The following is a 19137-nucleotide window of genomic DNA, read 5'->3' on the forward strand; positions in this document are numbered from 1 at the left end:
ATATATATATATAATTGGTATATATATATATATATATATATATATATATATATATATATATATATATTGGTATTGTCATTAGCAACCATTTGGGTGTCACTGACCACTGCTGTTGCAGGTTATCAAAATAATATTCAGAGTTACTATTTCTAACGCAATCCTTGTTGGTATCCTCGATACCTGTTTCTGCTGATACCATGTTTAATCGTGTTCTGTCCTACCAACAGAGACCATATTGAAGCAAATGTTCGATGCTGATGCCAGGAACCAGATTGATGTCTGTGATACAACCTGCCATTGGAAGCTATGTTAATGTCAGTGGTTGGTGCAGCTGCTGGAGACCATGTTATGTAGAAGACCATAGCTATGACCAGCAATCTGGTTGACCTCAATAATGCCTGCTGCCTATAGGACCCAGTTTGGTCTCCAAGAACCAAGCTTCCACCAACAAACTATGTTGATATCATTGATCCATGCTTCTCTCACAACCATGATATGTCTGCTCTCCAGGAGTCTGTTGATTAACATCTTTATATTCCATGGTTGATATTGCCTCCAGAAACCTTGTTTATGTCTATGATTTGCACTCTACTGGCTACCACTTTGATGTCTATGATTCAATCTGTCAAGAGAAACTGTCTTGATGTCAGTGATCCTTGTTGCTTCAGGGGACTTTTTGATGTCCATTGACTGTGCTGTCACATTTAACAATGTTTATGTCCATGATCTCTGCTGCCACTGAGGTCTAGGCTAATGCCTGTAATCTGAACTTCCACCCAAAACGTTGTTTTTTTTTTGTTTTTTTTTAAAGATTTAATTTATTATATATAAGTACACTGTAGCTGTCGTCAGAGACACCAGAAGAGGGCATCAGATCTCATTACAGATGGTTGTGAGCTACCATGTGGTTGCTGGGATTTGAACTCAGGACCTCCGGAAGAACAGTCAGTGCTCTTAACCGCTGAGCCATCTCTCCAGCCCCCCAAAACCTTGTTGATGCCATTGTTCTATGCTTGAACTGGAGATTATGCCCATGATCCAAGCTAATACCTGCATCTAAGTTGATATCTGTGATCTCTTCTGCTACTGTGAAGCAGGATTCCTGGTGATTCCACCTGCCAACTGAGCATATTTTGATGTCACCAATCTATGCTTCTTCTGGTAACTAAGATGATATCCATAGTCTATATTGCAAGTCCATATCAGAGAATTTGTTGATATTCAAGATTCTTGTTGCTGCTTAAGACTATGTTGAAGTCCATGGCCCATACTGCTATCCAAGAATGTATTGTTATAAGACTTCTGTGGTCCCACTGTGGACCATGTTGATCTCCATGGTCTATGTTACCTCCTGAGAACTTGGTAATATATGTAATCCGTGCTTCTGCCAGAACCCATGTTTATATCAATGATCCTTGCTGCTTCTGGGGACCAGATTGATTTCCCTGATTCAAGCAGCTACCTAAAACACTGTTGACTTCACCGATCAGTCCTGCCACTGGTAACTATGTTGATCTTAATAGTTCATGTTGCCACCAGAGATCTTGATGTCGATGAACCTGTTGCCATGAGAGAACTTGTTGATGTCCATTTTCTGTACTGCTGCCAGGGACAAGTTAGAAGACCATAGTGTCTGCTGCTGATGGAGACTGTGTTGATTTCTATGGTCTGCATTGTCACCTGAGAGTATGTTGATGATAGTGCTCTGTGCATCACCTGGAACCATGTTGATGTTTGTGAACCATGAAGCTGCAAGGAACAGATTGAAATCAGTTATCTGAGCTATGACCAGGATATATTAATGGTTATGGCCCATGATGTCACTGGGAAATTCTTTTGAAATGTTATCGATGACTGCAAATTCATAACTAAGAGAGACATTTAAGACTTCTCTTACAGCTCTCACCCCCTCCAAAGAGAATGAATCCACTATTGAAAAGAGTGTTTATAAATTTTGATAAGGTTGCTAAAGTGTAGTTATTCATAGCAGCTTGCTTTTGGTGGGGGTTGATGGAAGAACTATTTTTATAAGGAGTTTGGCATTACAAGTTTGGCTATGCTCCAATGAGTATATAGACAACACAAATTGGACTTGAAGTTTTTCTTTTTACTTTTCTTCCTTTGGGGCTGTGGAATGCATGGTGGCAGGAGGGTGGACCTGGGAGTTTGTATAATTAATAAAAATATTATATTGGAAAAAATTTAAAAATAAAATACTATGCGTGCTCAATTAAATTTGTCTTACAGCTGATTCCTTACACTATTTGACTGAAGCTCAGCCTACTTGCTTCCACCACTATTCTGCTGCTGCAATGAGATACAATGACTAAGGCAATTATTATAAGAGAAAGCATTTAATTTGGGGCTTGCTTACAGTGTCAGTCCATTATCTTCATGTAGGAAACATGGTGCCAATAGGCAGATTTCGAAGCACTAGCTGATAATTACATCCAGATCAATGGTAGAGATAGAGGCTATAGACTTGACATGGGCTTTTGAAAATTCACACCCCACCCCCAGTGACATATTTCTTCCAATAAGGTCACATTTCCTAATCTTTATAATCCTTTATAAAGGATGACATTGACTGACAATTAAAACTTCAAATATATGAGCCATTAGGAGAAATTGATATTCAAACAACTACTATAACTTAAAGAGTACTTTAAAAATAATGTTTATTCTTTGAAGAGCTTATATATTTAGACAATATATTTTGGCTATATCCATCTATCATTTTCTTACTTCAATTCCCTGTGATGCGCCCAGTCTCTCATTGTCCTAACTTTATTCCCTTTATTTATTTATTTACTTTTTCAATACTAATAACCCACTGAATCCACAATGCACTCCACCATGGTCAGATCCCCATATGTCAGTGTAGGAATCCATCCACTGGAGCATAGGCAAGCTAACAGAGGCCATTTCTTCTAACTGACATTTTCTTCTTAGAAACTGCCAATTGCTCATAGTTCCACCATATTCTTTCTACTGTGTCTTAGAATTTTGATGATTTTTATATTGAATTGAAAACCAAATGTAGTGATAACTGACATATGAAGCAGTTATTTCCAGAAATCTGCATTTTAAATCTCTGACTCAGGTTTTTCTTACATTCCTTCTACATTCTTTGCTGTGATGTCAACTTTTGGTCATGGAAGATGGAAGCAATTTCATCCATAGCTGAACCCTCATAGTTAATTATATTCTGTACTTTGACCAGCTTTAAGTATTTTCATTAATCACAATACACTGAAAAAGAAACTTCTTTGAACACAGTTGAGAGAAAGAAAATTTATAGGTATAAACTCTGTTATGCAGTTGGGAGATTAGTAGCATAACCATCAAATATAACAATAACAGTGTTTGCAACCCAAGGGGTTGTGGTTGCCCCAGTCATAGGCTTTGGACAAGCAATTATGAAACACCTGTAGAGCAAGGCTCATATTCAATTAGAAAGTTCTTGGGTACTCAATAACTCCCATGTCACTTTGGGCAAATTTCCCTGGCAGGTCTATCTTGTAACATGCAGGATCTAGTGGTGGGGGAGACAATTATGTCTTTTTCTCACTGCTGCTTCCATTGCACCTTCTAAAACTATCTAAGTTAGCTACAAGGGAGAAAGTTGAGTGGTATCTTTAGCAAAATAGTTTTATCATCTAGCTATGGCTAGAAAATAGAGCAGTGTCAGTGCTTCATGTTTCTACTCCCTCTTCTCTGTGGCTTCTCTAAAACCTTTAGGTAGGTATCTATGTTGGGCACAAATATTTTCACACCTTCAGAAAGCATCATTATCCACCTGTGGAGAGAACATCTGTCCAAACTCTCTTTTGAATATACATTATATTTCTAATTAGCATACAGACTAGTATATTTCTATAAGACTATGCACACACACACACACGCACGCACGCACACACACACACACACACACACACACACACACACATATTAATGTGTATCATCCTAAATGGCTTGATGGCTTGTTTGCAAGTACCTGGGTTTCCTATATACTTCATGTTAAACATACAAAGGATTCAAATATAACATTCACATCTAAGAGAGAATGTGATACTTTCTTTTCTGACTTTGCATGCATTATTAAATATAAGATTTTACCACTTCCATACATTTAAAAGCAAATTTCATGATTATGTTTTTATTGGGCAGCAATATTTCTTTGTGTATATGTGCAAAATTTTGTAATCATTATTCAATAAATGGACATCTAGATTGCTTCAATTTCCTTTTGTGAATAGAGCTGTAGTTAGGATGAAGATATAATGTTTCAGATCTCTTGTTTATATATTCAACAATGATAAACATACAACATATAGTAGTTGTTTCTAATTTTTTTAATAATTCCCACATTGTTTTCCATACTAGATGCACCAGTTTACAGTCCCCGATGTGAAGATTCCCTTTTCACTATATGTGCTTGATAATTTCTTGTGATTGATTGGTTGATTGGATAAGTTAAATAAATTCTAACAAAAATAAAGATGTCTTAGGGTTTTATTGCTGTAGCAGACACAATGACCAAGGCAAGTCTTATAAGGACAACATGTAATTTGGGCTGGCTTTCAGGTTCAGAGGTTTAGTCCATTATCATCAAGGCAGGAGCATGGCAGTATCCAGGCAGGCATGGTAAAGGAGGAGCTGAGAGCTCTATAGCTTCATCAGAAGGCCTCTAGGAGAAGGCTGGCTTCCAGGCAGTTAGGATGAATGTCTTAATGCCCACCTATTCCAATAAAGCCAAACATACTTCAAGGCCACACCTATTATTGCCACTCCCCAGGCTAGGCATATACAAACCAGTACATTACACTCCCTGGCCCCCATAGTTTTATTCAAACACTTGAGTCTATGGGAGTCATACTTAATTGTATCGTAATAAAAAATGTGCACTTAGTCCAACTTCCAAAGTCCCCATAGTCTATAGCAGAAACAATAACATTTGAAGTCTAAAGTTCAAAGTCTCTTCTGAAAAGCAACCTATCACTTAACTGTAATCCCCAAAGCAAGACAGGAAATCAGAAGGGCAAACTTGAAACTCTCCATCTCCTGGTCTGATGTCAAAGCCGTCTTCAGATTTCCAACTCCTTTTTCAACTTTGTTGACTGCAACAAACTTGTTTCTCCTGTGCTGGTTCTACTCCTTGCTAGCAACTTTCCTCAGCAGATGTCTTAAACATCTTTTTGTCTCCAAGGGAACTTCAACATTACAGGTTCTTATTTTAGTTTCTGGAATCAACACATGATGCTCTGGGTTCCCAAAAAAGGGCTTGTGTCACTTCTCTAAGTCTCTAGGCTATGGTTGATGCCAGTCCTCTGCTGCTATATTTCTTCATGATGATTACATGGCACTGGAGAATTTCCAATACACTGGGGTCTTCCGCTGCAACTAGGCTTCCCCAGTAGACTGTCATAGTATTTCTTCATGTTGCCAAGCTTCAACTGCATTGCATGACCCTTCAGTCCTGAGCCATAAACTGCCACTGAGGCTGCACATTCACCAATCTCTTTTCCTAGCCTTTCACAGTGTCATGCCTCAGCTGCTCTCCATGACCTCTTCATACCTTCAAAGCCAGTAGCAACTGGGTGATATTTTCATATTACCAATTCCAGCTGCAGCATGAGGTACAACCTTGACTGTCTCTGGAACCCAGCTTTATTGTGCCCTTAGAAAACACTTCTCGAATGTCACCTTAGTGTTGCTGGTTTCTTCTTAATCACCACTAATTTCTTAGCTCCAACCAATCACCATCAATTGGCCCAGTAGTCTTTCTGTCCTAGGCTCTAAAGCCAGGCAGCCACATAGCCGAATGAGCAAGTCCAGGAGCTGGAACATGCTCCTCCTGTTCTATTTTCATTATCACCAGCTTTCTGTTTACTAACTCTTCACTGCCTATGCCTGGCTGTCATGGAACTTGACCTGTAAATCAAAATCAAGAGATCTGCATGGATCATGTACTGAATCCTGGAATTAAAGGTGTATACAACAACACCTGAACAGAAGCTTTTCTCTACTTGGAACGTGCCCTATTCCAGGCTAGTCTTGAACTAGAAATCTGCTTGCCTCTGTCTTCTGAGATTAAAGGTGTCTTCCATCATGATTGTACTTAAATTTAGCTAGGTGGGCCCTTGCCTTGAGGTCACCAGTTGCTTAATTTTTTATCTCCTTGAACATAGGCTTCAGGTCCATTTCACTGCCTGGTGAATTTTGTCGCATCCATTTTATATTTTTCCTTTCTCAGCTTGCTGCCTGTCATTAAAATGCTGTTCATAAGAGTGAACTTTTGTAAACACACAAAAGCATTTATACTAGCACTTTTGACACTTCCTTTGTCAAAGCAATTGATCTAAATATCTTCACCTCAGCTTCAGGCAGACTCTTTGGTAATGGCAAAAAGCAGCCATATTCTTGACCAAAATTTTGCAAAAATAATCACTAGGACACATACTAATATTCTTCTCCATTGATACCACTTCTCCCAGGTCTGTAGAGTTCAAATCACACTAAGCACCAATGTCTTCCGTTTTTCTACTGGTTGGCCCATTAAGACCCAACTTAAAGCATTCCACTGCTTCCCAAATAAAAAGCACCAAAATCCGTATTCCTGAAAACAAAACTATGATCAAGCCTATCACAGCAATACCCTTGTCCCTGGAACTAACTTCTGTCTTAGTTAGGGCTTTACTTCTCTAAACAGAAAACATGACCAAGGCAATCTTTAAAGTAAATCATTTACTTGGGGCTATCTTATACTTTCAGAGGTTTAGTCCATTATAATCAAGGCAAGAGTATGCCACACTATCCAGGCAGGCCTGGTGCAAGAGGAGCTGAGAGTTTTATTTCTTCCTCTGAAGGCTACTTATAGAAGACTGGTTCCCATGTGTTTAGGAAGAGTGTCTCTCATCAAAGGGATACAGGGATGGTTTAATATATGAAAATACATCAAAACAATCTACTATATAAAAAAGTCAAAGAAAAAACACACATAATCATCTCATTAGATGCTGAGAAAACATTTGACAACATTCAACACCAGTTCATGTTAAAAGTTTTAGAAAGATTAGGAATTCAAGGCCCAAACTTAAACATAGTAAAATCAATACACACCAAACCAGTAGCCAACACCAAACTAATGAACAGAAGCTAGAAGCAATCTCACTAATATCAGGGACAAAACAAGGCTGCCAACTATTTCCCTACCTATTCAACATGGAACTCGAAGTCCTAGCAAGAGTTATCAGACACAAAAGGAGGTCAAATGGATACAATTCGGAAAGGAAGAAGTCAAAATATTACTATTTGCATATGATATTTTAGTACATTTATGTAACCCCAAAAGTTCCACCAGAGAACTCCTAAGCCTTGTAAACAACTTCATCAAAGTGGCTAGATAGAAAGTTAACTGAAACAAATCAATAGCATTCTACAACTCAAAGGATCAACAGGTAGAGAGAGAAATTATGGAAATGATACACTTCACAGGAATTACAAATAATATAATTTGTTGTGACTCTACCAAAGCAAGTAAAAGATCTATATGACGAGAACTTCAAGTCTCTGAAGAAAGAAATTAAAGATCTCAGAAGACAGAAATATCTCCCATGCCCAAGGATTAAAAGGATTAATATAGTGAAAATGACCATCTTGCCAAAAGTAATGTACAGATTCAATGCAATCTCCACCACAATTCCAACTCAATTCTTCATAAAGTTAGAAAGAATAACATGCAAATTCATTTGGAATAACAAAAAATCCAGGATAGCAAAAACTATACTCAACAACAAAGTAAATTCTGGGGGAATCACCATCCCTAACCTCAAGCTGTATTACAGAGCAATAGTCCTAAAAACTGTATGGTATTGGCACAGAGACAGGCAAGTAGATCAATGGAATAGAAATGAAGACCTAGGAATGAAGTCATACAGCTATGGTTACTGGATCTTTGATAAAGGAGCTAAAACCATCCAGTGGGAAAAGGATAGCATTTCCAACAAATGGTGCTGGTTCAACTGGAGGTCAGCATGTAGAAGAATGCAAATTGATCCATTCTTATTGCCCTGTACAAAGCTCAAGTCCAAGTGAATCAAGGACCACCTTTAAACCCAGGTACACTCAAAGTAATAGAAGAAAAAACGGAGCAAAGTCTCAAACATATGGGCACTGGGGAAAATTTCATGAACAGAACACCAATGGTTAAAGCTCTAAGATCAAGAGCAAATGTTGACCTCACAAATGGGACCTCATAAAACTGCAAAGCTTCTCTAAGGCAAAGGACACTATAATTAGGACAAAACGGCAACTAACAGATTGGGAAAAGATCTTTACCAATCCTACATCCAATAGAGGGTTAATAGCCAATATATACAAAGAAAATCAAGAAGATAGAATCCAGAGGATCAAATAAACTTATTAAAAACAGGGTACAGAGCTAAACGAAGAATTCTCAACTGAGGAGTATCAAATGGCTGAGAAGCACCTAAAGAAATGTTCTACATCCTTTGTCATCAGAGAAATGTAAATCAAAACAACACTGAGATTCCATCTCACATCTACAAGAATGGCTAAGATAAAATATTCAAGCAACAACAGATTTTGGCAAGGATAAGGAGAAAGAGGAACACTCCTCCATTTTTGGTGTGATTGCAAGTTCATCCAACCACTCTGGAAATCAGTCTAGAGGCTCCTTAGAAAATTACACTACTTGATGACCCAGATATACTACCTCTGAACTTATACCCAAAAGATGCTCCAACATATAACAAGGAAACATGTTCCACTAGGTTCATAGGAGCCTTATTTATAATAGTGAGAAGCTGGAAAGAACCCAGATGCCCCTCAACAGAGGAATGGATACAGAAAATGTGGTACATCTACACAATGGAATATTACTCAGCTATCAAAAACAATGACTTTATGAATTTCACAGGCAAATGGATGGGACTAGTAATATCATTCTGAGTGAGGTAACCCAATCACACAAAAAAATGAACATTGTATGCATTCACTGATAAATGGATATTAGCCCAAAAGCTCAGATTACCCAAGATACAATCCACAGACTACATGAAGCTCAAGAAGAAGGATGATCAAATGTGGATGGGTCAGTCATTCTTAAAAGTGGGAACAAAAGTATTCAATGGAGGAAATACAGAGACAACAATTGGAACCAAGACTGAAGGAAAGGACCTCCAGAAACTGTCCCACCACTGATCCAACCCATATACATACAGCATACAGCCACCAAACACAGACAATATTGCTGAAGTCATAAAGTTCCTGCTGACAGAAGCCTGATATAGCTCTCTCCGTAGAGGCTCTGCCTGAGCATTAAAAATACATAGGCTGATACTACAGCCAACCATTGAACTGAGAATGAGGTCCCCACTGGAGGAATTAAAGAAAGGATTAAAGGAGCTGAAGGGGTTTGCAACCACATAAGAATAACAATGCCAAGCAACCAGAGCTCCCAGGGACTAAACCACTACCCAAAGGGTACATGTGGACAGACCCATGGCTCCAGCTGCATATGTAGCCTAGGGGCCTTGTTGGGAGGATAAGCCCTTGGTCCTGCCAAGAATGGATCTCCAGTCCAGGGGCATATCAGAGCTGGGAGGCAGGAAGGAGTGGGTGGTTGGGGAGGGGGAACATCCTCATAGAAGATAACAGGTTTAAGGATGGGAAACTGGGAAAGAGGATAACATTTGAAATGTAAATAAAAATATGCAATAAAATATGTATGAATAGCAAAAAGAAATATGGTCTCTTTTCCCACTTGCACAATGACAGACTTCCTCCAACAAGGCCACAACTACTCCAAGGACACACCTCCTATTAGTGCCACCCCTAGTGCCAAGCACATTCTTACTGCCACAAAAAAGAAGTCCCAAAATTCTTTAAATTTTTATAATAATATAATTACAGCTCTACATTTTTCTTTTTCTCATAATAACCTGTATCTCTAATTGGTTGTATTGTTTCTTGCTTATTGTTATATACAAGTATAATTAAATGTATAATAACTTAATATGTCTGTTTTGTATATTAAGGCTGATCACTTTGTATTATAAAACAATTTAGGGAGCTCATTTCCAGAGATGCAAATTCTCCCTTTCTCAGAAGTCATTAATTGCCCATACATCTTGTCTAGGGGTAGGAGTCTATAAACTATTATGTTTTCCCTTGATGCACTACTATGTTTATTGATACTGTTATTGTTCAGGTCTTATGTAGGCATCTATACTGTTGAGGTATTATGGATATAGCTTACTTTTCATTCCTAGGAGAAACAATCTCACAGTAGACTTTCTTGTCCTCTGGCTTTTTATAAACATTGTCCCTTCTGTGATATTCCCTGAGTCTAAGTTAATAGGAGTTATATTGTGTTACAGGTGTGTTCTTTGGGGTTTTGCTCCTGAAATATTATTGATCTCTGTAATATCACTAGGTACAATTTTCTGGGATCACCTTTATTTTATTTATCTGCTACAAAAAGAAATTTCTCTGATGAGGGCTACATTTACCTATGGATAAAAAGAATATTGAGTATTCAATTAAAAATTATTTGGGTCCAGTAAAGTGAAGGTAGTAGTTTATTTTATAATATAGATGACCTCACTATTCCTGAATAGGTAGTCAGATTTCTAGTACTAGGCATGCCTTTACTCCTGGTGAGTGGATTTTAAGTCCAATTAGACAGCTATTGGTTCCTGCCAAGATGTGATTGTAATTGTTCTGGTTCACCAGCATCACAGCTGGATTGGACTACTGATCCTTTCCTTTTCTTGTCAGCTTACATGTTAGTTTCTGGTAATATAAAAGCTAGACCACAGGAAGAAGGCTCTTAGGTTAGATCCAGCTTCAGTCCAAAGTCTTTGCATGATGTTCATGATATTCTTAGCAATAAAGACTTATCTTCAACTGTTGAAGGCAATCTAAAGGCAATAGCAATATTGTGCATTGTGTGGGAAGCACTTTGAATCGCTGTAAAACAACAACTCCAAAGGAGATTTTTCATGCTCAGTACTGAAAATTTTGTTTTATATATATTTGAGATAGTATACAATACTATTTCTTGAGACTTTATCAGATAAACATCCTTGATGTTCTCTGTCTCTGCTCCCTCCTTTGCAATCAGTACGGATCTCCTTTCTTAATTAGAGTCTCTTTCCTATTTGCCCCTTCACCTATATCCTACCCTATACAGGGTCTGTTTTACTTTTCTAGTTAATATGGTATCTCCATTGGAGTTTTATACCTGCCTTGAGACATTATGATCACTTAAAACTCTTATAAAAGAAAGTATTTAATTGAAACTGGCTTATAATTCAGGGCTTTGGTCCATTATTACAATGGAAGGAAACATATTGGCGTACAAGCAGATGTGGCGCTAGAGAAGGAACTGAGAGTTTTACATCTGGATTTCAGAGTACTAAGTTTACAGCATGAATAGAGACTGATCCACTAGTACTGACTTGAGTTTCTGAAAACTCAAAACTCAACCTTAGTGACACACTTCCTGCAAAAAGCCAACACCTACTACAAAAAGGCAACACCTTCAATGATGCAAATTTCTATGGGCCCATGGGGTCTATTTCCATTTAATCCACCACATATGGTGATGTATCTAAGAATTCATCAATTACTTTTTGTGTTTTAAAGTTTAGTACAATTTTGATATTTACAGTATGTATGTACCATTTTCTTTTTTATTATTATTATTATTATTATTATTATTATTATTATTATTTCCTTACATAGATAGTCACTCACTGTTTGTTCCTGACTAGCCAATTATCTATTGTATAGAATAATCTGGTCTTCAAATTATTAAGATCCATTTGCTTCTCTCTCCCATGTATTGGAAATAAAGTTGTGAAGCATCATGCTCAACCTCAGTTCATAATTTTCTGAATTTTATTGGCATCAATTTTAATATATTTAATATCTTTATACTAGCTATAGCACTGGTATAAAGATATTGGAAATAGTACAACAACAAAGGGAATTATTAAATGTTGACTAAAAATAAAGTAGAAATAACCCTTTTAAAACCGAATGAAGATGCCTGTATATGCAATTATTGCACATCTGCAATCTACTCACTGTCCCATAAGCTCTACCTGCTTCTTCCTGGGAGCCATGCTGCCACATGGGACAACAAGGTCAGATAACCATGACCAAGCAGTCCAAAGGTCTGTTTCATCCTTTCTGTATTCCACATTGCTGTGCACACATCTACCTGAAATCAAATATCTATACTCTACTCTTTGGACCACAGACAGATCTACCTGCCTTCCAGGAAACCTGCTGCCACCCTGGGAATTCAGTCCTAAAAGTTTGCTACTATTAGTGACTACCAGGCCACCCAACACCAGAGACAACCATATGGCTAAAAGCAAGCATAAGAACACAATCAAACAAAGACAGTGCAACATGGGACCATCAGAACCCAGCTCTCCTATGACAGAAAACCCTGGATATCCTGACATATCTGAAGAGTAAGACAATGACTTTAAATCTCATGAATAGAATAGAAGCCATTACAAAGGGAATTAATAAATCACTTAAAGAAATGCAGGAAAATACTTTCAAACAGGTAGAGATCTTTAATCAAGAAACAAATAAAAATATAGGAAAGAAAATAGTCAAACAAGTGAAAGAAATGAATAAAACTGTTGATGATCTGAAAAGGAAAATAGAAACAAACAAAAAAGAAGCAAAAGGAAAAAGCAAAACAAACCAAAACCAAAACCAAATGGAGGCAACATCTGAGATGGAAAACTAGGAGACAAAACAGTAACTACAGATACAAGTATTACTAACACAGTACAGGAGATGGAAGACAGAATCTCATGTGTAGAAGATACTATAGAATCTCGCATGTAGAAGATACTGTAGCTATTATAGTTAGTCAAAGAAAATGCAAAAGATTTTCTAGATTTCAAAGAATTCTAAAAGTTTTCTAGCACAAAATGCCCAGAAAATTTGAGACACTATGGAAAAATCAAATGTAAGAATAGTAGGAGTGGAAGAAGGAGAAGATTTCAAGGTCAAAAGCCCAGATAATATCTTCACAAAAATCATAGAATAAAACTTACATAACGTATGAAAAGATATGGCTTTAAATATTTAAGATAATCAAATCATTAAGTGTATAAAACAATGAAAACATGTAAAGGCTAGATGGAGAAAAGGTCAAGCAACGTATAGGCAGACCTATCAGAATTACATCTGACTTCTCAACAGAGATGGTGAAAGCCAGAAGGGCCTGGAAAGATGTCCGTCAGACCCTAAAAGATGACAGATATCAGCCATACTATACACACCTAAAAATTCAAATCTCTATACATCTAGAAAACAATTCTATGACCAAAACAAAATGGAAACAATATATTTCTATTAATTGAGACCTACAGAGGATATGAGAAAGAAAACTCCTACACAAGGAGGGTTACTATATTCAAGAAACACAAGAAAATAATCATCTCACGGAAAAACTATAGAAGACACACACACCACCACCAGCAGCAGCAGCAGCAGTCAGGACTAGACTGAGACATTGGTTATGTATAGTCTCTAATAGTAAAACAGGTGCTTAACACATGGGTTAATAGTGAAGAGTGCTTACTCTTCTTGTAGACAACTTGTGTTTAGTTCCCAGTGACAATGTAGAGAGTTTTCAACATCCTTTAATTCCAACTCTAGGGAAAATCTGACTCCTTATGATAGTTCCTCATCTTGTGGCTACTCCCAAACACCTTCCATACTCTTTCCATTAAGTATTCTATTTTTAAATTACTTTTTTATTTTTGAACCATATTTCATTCAGTTTTTTTCCTAATAATTCATTAGGCCCATGTTATATAGTCTTTTTGTAGTGTTTATGATTGAGTTCAGGGCCATCCAAATGTTTTGCAAGTGTTTTATTACTAAGATATATATTAAAAACTTATAGCACTTTTCATGTGAATTGTATTCCCTGGGAGTTCATTATTGTGCTCAACATTAAGGATATTTTTGTTTTTTCTCAATTATTTATTTTTATATTTGACAACTTTATACACATAAACAATTCAGCTTTAATATGCACTAATTCCCTGTTCCCAGTACCCTAGGGACCCATAATGCATACCCCCCAATTATGTCCTCTCTGCTTTTATTCATATCCTGCTTAATGTTGCCTAAATTTGTGAATTTGATTTCCTACATATAATTTTAAATGTGGTGTGGTCATGGGTGCAATGGCTATATTGTTCTGGTATTTCATAGAACTCCCTCCCATCTTCTGTTCCTTGCATTCTTTTTGCCTCTCTTTCTTCCACATTGTTTCCTGTGCCTTGGGGTTGGTGCAGATACAGAAGTCTCATTTAGAACTAAAGGCTTAATCAAAACTTATTCTTAGCATGTATATAAGTTATGACTCTACATTCACAGATGGTCACTGCAACAGAAACCTCTGTGGCTAAGGTTTGGGGCAATTGAGATTTCCAGTTATAAGCTTATATTTAGAAGGAGGTTTTAGCAAAACGATATTCTACAAAACAAACAGTCGTAAAGAAAACAAACCTAGACCTTGACTTAGGATTTATGACCTCACAAATCATAGGCTTCAAATAATTATCGCAGTATTATGCTTGAATGTTTTTACTGTAGAAGAGACAAGAAATCAAATCCCCTCGTAATCTTCATTCCAGTATTACCTTTTGAGGACCCATTTTTCCTGTCAGAAAAATATTGTAGCATGCACCAATGGCTACCAAGATAATATTCATTATCTTTTCTTCCACAGTGTCCTGAATAGCATCATTTAGCACTTTTAGAGGAACTATCAGAATGCAGTTCTTGTCAATTCCAGCTTTATTTCTTTATGATGTCCTAGAACCAATGTGTGTTTTGTTTTCACAAATAGGGTCTTTCCATATAGTCCTGGTAGGCAACCAAAAGCAATAACAATAGCTTGTATTGATTAGTGGTTCTCTGTGACACTCCTGAGCAAAAAATTGTAAGGAGAAATTCCATACCTGTCACTGAAATTTTATTTTTAGAAATTGTTTTAAAATGAAATGGAGTTTTAAAACACCCAAACATCCCCTCTTGCATCTATTCCATCCCTTCCTACTACCCTCCGTTGATCTTCTCATATGCCCCCACACTCAAATCCATAGCCTCCTTTTCTGCGATTACTATTAGCACACACATATGTATGTGTTCAGGCGCCCATATATTAATACACATGCACACACACACAACGCACTGAATTAATGTATTATGGGTATTTATATGCTTTAGATACCAAACTCTTTGACACTTTGTATTAGGCAATAAATAAGGAAGCACATCCCTGGGAAAACCTAATTTTTCTATCTCAGTAGTCACTGATTTCCTGATGTTGTTTTGTTTAGGAAAAGCATGATACTACTCCCTTCTACATTTTCATGTCCATTGACAGAGCCACTATTCTACTTTTTTTAATGCTGCCATTTCTAGGATTGTGGGAATAACAACTGGTACATACACTCTAGAAATGAATATGGTGAATCCTCAAGACACTACAAATAAACTTACTAGCTATTTCACAGATATACGACTCCTTGGTATGTGCCCAAAGGACTTGATATCCTACTCCACATGTTCTTTGTCATCTTATTCCTAAGACCCAGGAAATATTAGAAGCTACTTAAATGCCCTTAACAGATAAATGGATAATTAAAATTTAATACTTATATTCAATAGGATATTATCCAGCCATCAAAAAGATTAAATCATAATTTTTATTGGTAAATGGATGGGCTGAAAAAGATTATATTAAACGAAATAGCACAGATCCAAAAAGACAAAATGCCACATGTTTTTGCCATCTAAGGTTCCTAGCTCTAAATCCTCAGATGTGTATATACAACATGGAATAATTATAGAGGCCTTGAAAATATAAAGGGACCATAGGATGGATGGTGAAGTTTGGGAGGGAATAACAGGATACAAACATATGAAGCGTGAAATGGAATAACCAGAAAAGGGGCTCCAACTGTAGAGAAGTGAGAGATGTAAGTTCAGAAGGCATGTTGCAGGACAAATAACACCATGGTAGTAAGCTTTACATTTAACAACCCATGATTGTGTTCAAACCCTTTACATTTTTCAAAATTATTTTAAAGTATAGATTATTGCTCATAACATGGTTGTTTTCTATAGAATGTTTTCATACATCCTTAGTTTTGTTTACCAACAGCTATTAACTTAAATTCCTTTCCCATCACTGCTTAAACCTTTTAATCCCAGCTTTCTACAATACACACCTTCATATTGCATGTGTTACATTTTCCCCATTCCACTAAAGTCCTCTTCCGCTATCCCTTTTCTGGGCCCTTTATAGCTTTCTGAGCGCTATACATACTTTAAAAAAAAAACACATGTATAAAAATTCAAAGCTTTGATCTTTATATAAGGAAGAACATGTTTTTTTTAAACTTTTGGGAATTGCATTACATAGAATAGTATTTTCAAATTTCACCAATTTTTTGACAAATTTCATAATTTGTTTTATCACTAAAATGAATAAAATTCTACTGTGACTATTACATTATTTTAGGGTTTTCATGGATGTGAACAGACACCATGACCAAGGCAATTCTTATACATGAAAACACTTACATGGTACGTGCTTACAGTTTCATATGTTTAGTCCATTATCATCAGAGTAGGAAGCATGCCAGCATGTATGCAGACATGCTGCTGGAGAAGGAACTGAGAGTTCTGTGTCTGTATCTTGACCCAAAGGTGTCCAGGAGAGGCTGGCATCCTCTGGCATCTTGAAGGAAGCTCTCTCTGCAATGAGTAGAGTCTGAGCAGTCAGTGACACACTTCTAATAATGCCAGTCCTCCTTTTTTTGGTGGTGCACAACTACAAGGCCACCATTATGAAGACAAAGACTCTGAGTTTGAGGCCAGCCAAGGCTACATAGAAAAGCTTGTCTCATAAACAACAAGAGAACATACCCAGATTTATGCCACTAGTGTAGAATAGTGGCCTTCATAAGTAAATTGGTCTTACCCAATTGAGGGACACAAATATCCCTTTAAGACAGTGATTTACTCTCTACTCCCAAACCCTGTGGGAGAGAGACCTCACCGCCTGGTCAGGTGGGCACTCCCGAGGCTGCAGAGCGGAAGAGACCACCAACACTGCCCACCCCTGCCCACATCCCTGGCCCAAGAGGAAACTGTATAAGGCCTCTGGGTTCCCGTAGAAGAGGGCCCAGGAGCGGCAGGACCCCTGCGCCTGAGACACCGCCGGAACCTGAAGGAAACAGACCAGATAAACAGTTCTCTGCACCCAAATCCCGTGGGAGGGAGAGCTAAACCTTCAGAGAGGCAGACACGCCTGGGAAACCAGAAGAGACTGCACTCTATACACACATCTCGGACTCCAGAGGAAAACATCAAACGGCATCTGGAACCCTAGTGCACAGAAGCTCCCGGAAAGGGCGGCACATATCTTCTTGGTTGCTGCCGCCACAGAGAGCTGGTGAGCAGCACCCTGCGAGCAAACTTGAGCCTCGGGACCACAGGTAAGACCAACTTTTCTGCTGCAACTGACCTGCCTGGTGAACTCAAGGCACAGGCCCACAGGAACAGCTGAAGACCTGTAGAGAGGAAAAACTACACTCCCGAAAGCAGAACACTCTGTCGCCATAACTGGCTGAAAGAAAACAGGAAAACAGGTCGACAGCACTCCTGGCACACAGGCTTATAGGACAGTCTAGCCACTGTCAGAAATAGCAGAACAAAGTAACACTAGAGATAATCTGATGGTGAGAGGCAAGCGCAGGAACCCAAGCAACAAAAACCAAGACTAGATGGCATCATCGGAGCCCAATTCTCCCACCAAAATAAACATGGAATATCCAAACACACTAGAAAAGCAAGATCTAGTTTCAAAATCATATTTGATCATGATGCTGGAGGACTTCAAGAAAGACGTGAAGAACTCCCTTAGAGAACAAGTAGAAGCTACAGAGAAGAATCGCAAAAATGCCTGAAAGAATTCCAGGAAAACATAAATAAACAAGTAGAAACCCATAGAGAGGAGACACAAAAATCCCTGAAAGAATTCCAGGAAAGCACAATCAAACAGTTGAAGGAATTAAAAATGGAAATAGAAGCAATCAAGAAAGAACACATGGAAACAACCCTGGATATAGAAAATCAAAAGAAGAGACAAGGAGCTATAGATACAAGCTTCACCAACAGAATACAAGAGATGGAAGAGAGAATCTCGGGAGCAGAAGATTCCATAGAAATCATTGACTCAACTGTCAAAGAAAATGTAAAACAGAAAAACCTACTGGTCCAAAACATACAGGAAATCCAGGACTCAATGAGAAGATCAAACCTAAGGATAATAGGTATAGAAGAGAGTGAAGACTCCCAGCTCAAAGGACCAGTAAATATCTTCAACAAAATCGTAGAAGAAAACTTCCCTAACCTAAAAAAAGAGATACCCATAGGCATACAAGAAGCCTACAGAACTCCAAATAGATTGGACCAGAAAAGAAACACCTCCCGTCACATAATAGTCAAAACACCAAACGCACAAAATAAAGAAAGAATATTAAAAGCAGTAAGGGAAAAAGGTCAAGTAACATATAAAGGCAGACCTATCAGAATCACACCAGACTTTTCGCCAGAAACTATGAAGGCCAGAAGATCCTGGACAGACGTCATACAGACCCTAAGAGAACACAAATGCCAGCCCAGGTTACTATGACCTGCAAAACTCTCAATTATCATAGATGGAGAAACCAAGATATTCCATGACAAAACCAAATTTACACAATATCTTTCTACAAATCCAGCACTACAAAGGATAATAAAGGGTAAAGCACAACATAAGGAGGCAAGCTATACCCCAGAAGAAGCAAGAAACTAATCGTCTTGGCAACAAAACAAAGAGAAGAAAAGCACACAAACATAACCTCACATCCAAATATGAATATAACAGGAGGCAATAATCACTATTCCTTAATATCTCTCAACATCAACGGCCTCAACTCCCCAATAAAAAGACATAGATTAACAAACGGCATACGCAACGAGGACCCTGCATTCTGCTGCCTACAGGAA

General features: G+C 37.8%; 1 long non-coding RNA gene across 16 annotated transcripts in view; it reads left to right on the forward strand.

The window, feature by feature from the left end:
* Positions 1 to 2221, forward strand: part of LOC102550812 (uncharacterized) — an 80659-nt gene extending 78438 nt beyond the window's left edge. For all 16 annotated transcript variants that reach the window (XR_005498181.2, XR_010061516.1, XR_010061518.1 and 13 more), the window contains one exon: positions 228 to 2221. This is a non-coding gene — a long non-coding RNA (uncharacterized LOC102550812). The remainder of the gene's footprint in view (positions 1 to 227) is intronic.
* Positions 2222 to 19137: the final 16916 nt, after the last annotated feature.

This window comes from Rattus norvegicus, chromosome X, assembly GCF_036323735.1.
Source record: "Rattus norvegicus strain BN/NHsdMcwi chromosome X, GRCr8, whole genome shotgun sequence".
Lineage (NCBI taxonomy): Eukaryota > Metazoa > Chordata > Mammalia > Rodentia > Muridae > Rattus > Rattus norvegicus.